Here is a 6,887-nt window from a genome sequence, read left to right as displayed (position 1 = left end):
GAGCCCCTTTCCCGGCCGTGCCGGACCCGCATCCCCCCGGCCCCTTTGCCGGGGCTCTGCCGCCACCGGGATCCCCCAAAAACACCTCCCGGGGACCCCCGGGGTCCCCCCGAGGAGCATCTGCGGCTCGGCTCTGGAGCCCTGCCATCCCCAAACATCCCCCCCAAAAACCCCAAACCCAGGGACCCCCGGGGTATTTGGGGCGAGCTCCCCCTCCCCGGGCACCTGCGGGATGGGGGGCGATGGTCCCGAAGGAGCTGCAGATCCAGAGAGCGGGGAGCGCACGTGGAGCCTCCTCTGCCTGCTCCAGCTCTTCCTCCTCCTGCTCCTCCTCTTCCTCCTCCTCTGTCCCTCCTCTTCCTCCTCCTCTGTCCCTCCTCTGTCCCTGGGCGTGGTTCGGAGCCCTCGGGTGAGCGGGGCCGGGCCGGGACACGATGGGAAAGGGCTGGGTCCCCCCCAAACCGAGCTGGGGGCAGCGGAGGTTTGGGGGGAACAATGGGAACGGGGCGGGAGAGGGGAACAGGGGGAGGTGGGAGCACTGAGGGTCCCCCAGTTCACCCCAGGACCCCCAAGCCCCGTCCCAGCCCCCCCAGTTCCCCCCGCAGCCCCGGCTGAGGGGGGCTCAGCCCAGGAGCCGCCGTCGTTCGGGGCTCCCCCGAGTGCAGGAACGGGAGAGTTCCCGGCTCGGGGAGGCCCCAGCAGAGGAGGGGATCTTGTCCCTCTTCCAGGGCCTTTCAGGGACTTCAGGCCCCTCTCAAGAGGAGTTTTTCTCTTTTTCAGGTTTTTTGGGGGGGATCCCACCACTACAGGGGTGTTTTTTCCTCCCCATTTTAAGGTGTTTGTGCGGCCTCAGCCCCACAAGCCCCTTTTGAGGAGGGATCATGACGGCTTTAAGTGATATCTTTAGGGGTGTCCTCACCCCAAGCCCCTGTAGGGAATGTTTTGTCCCCCAGGGTGGATTTTGGGGGTTCTCTCTACCATGGCCGCTTTAAGGGCTCCCGGTATTGTCGGGTCCCACTCTAACTCCTCTTAAAAGGGCAACGCCACTCCCGTTGGTTCTGGCAGTGGAGCCCCGGGAGGGGTTGGGGGTACCTGGGAGATGCCGATGGTGTCCATGGGGATCCCGTGCTGGGTGTAAACCTTTGTGAGGGGTTCCTGGGGGTTTTCAGAAGTTCTGGGTGTTTTTGGGGCCACGGTGTTTTTTTGGAGTTCCCAAGGGGGTTTACAGGAATCCCGATGAGGGAATTTGGTTGATCCTGGGGGTGGAATTGAGGGTCCCAAGGCTGTTTTGGGGAACCTGCTGGTGATGGAGATAGGGACCCCATGCCAGGTATGAACCTTCTCAATGTCTGTATGGGGTTTTGCGGTTTTGGGGAGTTTTTGGAGCATCCAGGGATGTGTTTGGGATCCCGGGGAGGTTGGGGTGTCCCGGGGGATTTGGGGGTTCTCGGCAGGTTTGGGGGTACCTGGGCAATGCGGGTGGCAGTGCTGGGGACCCCGTGCCGGGTTTGAACCTTCTCACTGCGCACGGGCAGCGTCAGCGTGTTCAGGGAGATCCTGGGGGGCCCGGGGGGTCACCCCAAATCCCAGGGACCCCAAATGCTGAGGGACCCCCCGAACTGCCCTCACTGCTGGATCTGCTGCAGGCAGGGGGGCACCAGCGCTCGGCCCCCGCCCTCCACCATCACAGGGGGGCTGTGGAAGAAATCTGGGGGTGCACGGACAGGTCGGGTGGGACCCCCAAAGTCCTGGGGGAGGGGACACGGGGGGACTTCCAGGAATTCCCATTGTGAGGGGATGAGGGGGGACCCAGGAAGAGCTTGGTGGGGCTGGGTGGGTCATGGTGGGACCCCCAAGAGTCTTGTGGGGGGTGGGGATGGCAAAAAACAGGGCGATCCCTAGGATGGGGTTAGGGGGGGAACCGGATTGGAGCTCCCATGGCAGTGGGATGGGGAGATCTGCCCATAGAATTCCATGGGAATGGCATGGCAGTGAGATCCATCTACAGAATTCCCATGCGAATGGGACAGCAGTAGAATCCATCCATGGAGGTCCCATGGGAATGAGATGTCTGAGATCCATCCATGGAATTTCCGTGGGCATTCCCAGGTTCCCAAATTTTGCCCTCCCAAATCCCACATTCCCATTCCCATATTCCCATGGGAATTCTGCCCTCCCCACCTTTACACTCCAGCACCTCCCGGCCATATCTGACATATTTCTGGAGACATTCCCTGCAGCTGTGAGCCAGGGAATTTGTTAATCCCTCAGCCTGGATCTCAGGGATCCCCATGGCGGTGCCACAGTTGCCATCGCAGCCCCACAGATCCCCCAGCCCCGGCTCCCCCCGCTCAGCCCCGCTCTGGCTGTGCCGCTGCTGCAGCATCTGCAGCTCCCCGCTGGCCCCGTGCCGGTGCCGCTCCTTGTGCCGGCTCTGGCTATCCCAATATCCCAGCCCTGGCTATCCCAATATCCCAGCCCTGGCTATCCCAATATCCCAACCCTGGCTATCCCAGTATCCCAGCCCTGGATATCCCAATATCCCAGCCCTGGCTATCCCAAGATCCCGGCCCTGGCTATCCCAATATCCCAGCCCTGGCTATCCCAAGATCCCAGCCCTGGCTATCCCAAGATCCCAGCTCTGGCTATCCCAGTACCCCAGCCCTGGCTATCCCAAGATCCCGGCTCAGCTCCGGCCGCCATCCCCGAGGCTGCGGCTCCGCCCGGCCCCGCTCGCTGCGGCGGCGCTGGAAGGGGATCCCAGCCAGGGACCCCATGGACATGGACTGCGGGAAGCCCGGGCCGGGCTCCGACAGCGCCGCGTGCAGGGAACGCAGGGAGAGGAGAACTGGGGGGACATTTGGAGATTTGGGATCGGGTGGGTCATGGCTGAAGGAAAGGGGAAACGGGGAGAGCCGGGAAGGGCCTTTGGGGATGCCAGGACTGACAAGAGGGGAGGCTGGGGCTGGCTAGATGTGGCATGGCTGGAGTTCAGGGCGTTCCTGTACCCAGGAAAGGGAGCTCCAAGGGTCCCCGGTGTTCCCATTGCCAGGACAGGGCAGGGAAAGCCGGGATGGCTGGGAATAGGGGTCCCGAGTGTCCTCAGTGCTGAGGAAAGGAGGGGCTGGGTGCTGGAAGAGGCAGGAATAGGGGTCCAGGGGGTAAATGGGTCAAGGAGAAGGGGGCTCTGGGGGCTGCGAGAGGCGGGATGGCCGGGAAAGGGGTTCAGGCGTTCCTGGTGCCGCATAAGGGGGTGCAGGGTGGGACCCACGGCCGGCAATGGGGGTTCGGTGGGATGGCGGCGCCCAGGAATGGGGGTTTAGGGGCCCCTCGGCGCTCCGGAGTGGGCGATCAAAGAGTCCCGGTGCCGGGGGTCCCCCTCACCTCTCGCCGCCCCCCGGGAGCGCCCCCGGCCCCAGCGCTGGAGCCATCGCGCTGCTCCGCTGCGGCCCCGCCCACAGCCCCGGCCCCGCCCCCAGAGCCGCCTCCGGCCCCGCCATTGGCGCCGCTTTTTGCTGCCCGCCAGTGGCAGCCCGAGGCTGCAGTGACGTCACCGGTCGCCGGGCAGATCCCGGCGGCGCAGGGCGGCCAAGGCGGAAGCGAAAGTGCCGAGGGAGCGCGGGGGGAGGGGACGGGGCAATTCCAGGGAATTCCCCGGGATCCCCTCCCGGGATCCCCCGGGACCCTCCTCGGCCGCGCACTGCGGGACCCCCGGGACAAACTGGGCTGAACTCCCGGGCCCTGCGCTCAAACTCTGCCTGGAACCCGCCGGCTTCGGCCCAAAGCGGGGGAAGCCCCGGGATCCGCGGATCCCATTTTTCCTGCGGCTGCGGCTCCCCAGCCCCGGCGGAGCAGGAGCGGGCGCTGGGAGCCCGAGCCCCGATTCCCAATCTCCTTCTCCCTCTCTCTGCTGCTCTCTGCCTCTCCTTTGGGTGATCAGAAATCCCAGAGCGGCTGGAGAGCCCCGTGCCCAGCTCGGCTTTCCCTGGAAAGGGAGGCCTGGGGGTGCGGTGCCCCGGGATGGCCGGGAATGGGGCTCCGGGGGTCCCCGGGCTGACGGAACCGGGGGATCCAGGGGCTGGCAGGGGAGGATCCCCGGGAAAGGGGGTGCAGGGCGCTGTTGGTGCAGGAGAAGGGGGTGCAGGGGGTCCCGGAGCTGGGGAAGGAGATGCGGGGGGGTCCCAGGGCCCAGGAATGGGGATCCAAGGGGGTCCCAGGGGGGCTCCCCAAAGCCCCTCCCAGGGCACAGCAGGAGCTGGGTCAGGAGCTCTGGCAGAGACAAAAGGGGGTGAGCCCAGCATGGGGGGGACATGGGGGAGTCACAGGTGCTCCCGAGGGGGGACACGACCCCTGGGGACCCCTCCTCACCTTCTCCCACGAACTCCAACAGAGCCTCTAAATGGATGAGCAGAGCTCGGTGACTGCAGTATGAAACTTGTTCAGTGGCACAGGAGGATTTAGAACTGAGGACAGGGGAAGGGTTTAACCCAGCCTCCTGTTTGAACAGCCAAGAGAGGGGGCTGGGAAGAAACCCATGACTGCACTGAACTGAGAGAGATCCAGACCCGGGCTGGGAGAGATTTGAGACACACCCACCTTTGGACTTTGCTGTCCGCAACACCCTGTCACATAAAGGTAAAACCTTACAAAAGAAAGGACTTGTAAAATCATGGTTTAGGATTTGTTACTTGGGCTTAGTGTAGCTAGCAGCTGGCCTGATAAGTTCCCAGGCAAAAACATCTTGAGAATGAAAAGTTCGTTAACATAACAAACTATTCTTGGGGAGAAGAACAAGTGCACCTGTAGTAACAAGGGATCTGTCCCATGGGAATCAGTAGAAAAAGTATGTAAACATTCTTAGAGAGAAAAGTTTGGATTGATGTGTACACTCACCATTACCAACCAGTGAACTGAGTTCCCAACCAACTGGAATTAAGCACGGTACCTTCTGATAACCATGTAAATATAAGCTGTGTGCAATAAAGCTTTGGCTATGATGGAAGAAGAAACAGGTGTCATTGTCCATCTCTACTACGACACACCCAACCAGGACATCGGGTCCTGCCGAAGCAGAGGAAAGAAGCAGCTCTGGTGGCCAAGTGGCACGGCCCATTCCAAGTGTCCCTGAGCACAGAAACAGCCCCAGCACAGCTGAACACGGGGGGACCCCTCAGCCTCGGCTCAAGGGCTCTGAAGCCCCGGAGATTTGGATTTCCCGGCTGCAGCAGGAGGATGGGAGGCCACCCCTGAGCCTGCACTGAAGGCAAGGCAGCAGCAGCCAGGGCTCCCCAGCGGGGGAAGCCCCTGGGCCTGCCCACAGATCCTCTGCTCAAATCCTCGGCCTGGGCACCCTCCTTTGGCATCTCCAGCCCCTGTGGGACAATCCTGGCTGGCACTGCTGGAGCTTCAGGGCTTTCTGTGCCTGCCCTCGCCACAGCTGCTGGGGAAGGCACCGGGAGAATTCCACTCTGGCTCTCAATTACACTCTGGGCTGGCTGGGATTAGAGTATTGGAAAATATACCAAGTGTAAAATTATTTTTTATCTGATTTCTCCAGTCAGGCTTCATTTGCATTTGCCTTGGGGAAAGGAATTTTAAAGGTTTTTTTATGGGATGTTCCACCACTCAGCAGAGATGAGCTTAACATCTCAATAGACTGGGAATAGCCCAAAAGATTCCCACAAAGACAACGACCATCAACAAAACACCAAGGCCCAGCAGCAAACATCAACCAACACCTACCCCAGACACTGCCCTGGCACAGCTGGAGACACCTGGTCTGGAAAAGGCTGAGCAGGAAATCCAGGAGTGCAGACCTAATTCACATCAGAGACACAGAAATCCGGGTGCAACAGGAAACCAAACACTAAGGACTCCACAACTTGGAAACAATGAACACTAAACCCATGGATTTCTATGGGTTCAGACTGTATAAAGTTTAGGAAACATCTAGTAAAACTCACATGTCATGGAATGATTTTCTCTGCACATGCAGACTATGTGTGGTTGAAATGATTCTGTTCAGAATCAAGTAATGCTTTATTTCTCTAAAGACATTGTTGGAGAGTTTTTGCTTTTCACAGTTTCAGTGAAAGTATTACACCATGAGAAGAATTTTTCGTAATAATTCTACTTTTCTATTGTCAGTTCTCTTTGGGCCAGTGGTGTGAGAAACAGTTTTTAGTCAGAGGAGAAGAAAAAGAAAATACTTGATTGCTTTCTAATTTTTGTTTTTATGTTTGTGCGTGGCTCTTAGTGATGGCAAAATTATGGTATGGGTTTTTCCATGTTCACCTTTAAGCCGCATTTTGAAAACAAAATGGGGGGGTGAGGGATGGTCCATGTGAGTCATCCTATGGCTGCCCAGGAAGAGAAGATTCATTCCAGGCAGCCAGGAAAGGAGCTTTAGAATTGCAAATTAACACCCCTGGGCCAAAGCCTGGACAATGTACCAGGGTCTTCCTGCCTGGGGGAGGAATTGGGCTGAATTCCTCTGCCCCTCACCCCAAGCTCTGCCTGGGGGCACAGGGGGAATTTGCACAGCTAAAGGCAGAGCCCATAGTGAGGATATCTGACTCTGCAGCAGAAATTGGTTAAGCTAAAAAGGAAAACTGCAAATGGAGATTGTTGTGAAAATTTCACTATAAAAAATGGGGGGAAGTCATCCCAGTCCCCACCTCAATTTGTGCCCTCACTTTCTATGTTATCTAGGGTGAATTAGAGCAATGGAGTTTTTTTGGTACCCCAAATTAAGGGAAATCAGTTGGGAATCCAAGTATGTGCTGATTTAATTAGAGAAAAGCCAAAAATTGATGGAGCCCTGGCTGGAGGGAGCACCCAAAAATGGGGAAAAGGTGAACGGCCACCAGAACAAATCCTGCAACACC

Source organism: Poecile atricapillus, chromosome 19 (assembly GCF_030490865.1).
Source record: "Poecile atricapillus isolate bPoeAtr1 chromosome 19, bPoeAtr1.hap1, whole genome shotgun sequence".
In the NCBI taxonomy this organism is placed as follows: domain Eukaryota; kingdom Metazoa; phylum Chordata; class Aves; order Passeriformes; family Paridae; genus Poecile; species Poecile atricapillus.
Note: the sequence above shows the minus strand (reverse complement) of the source record.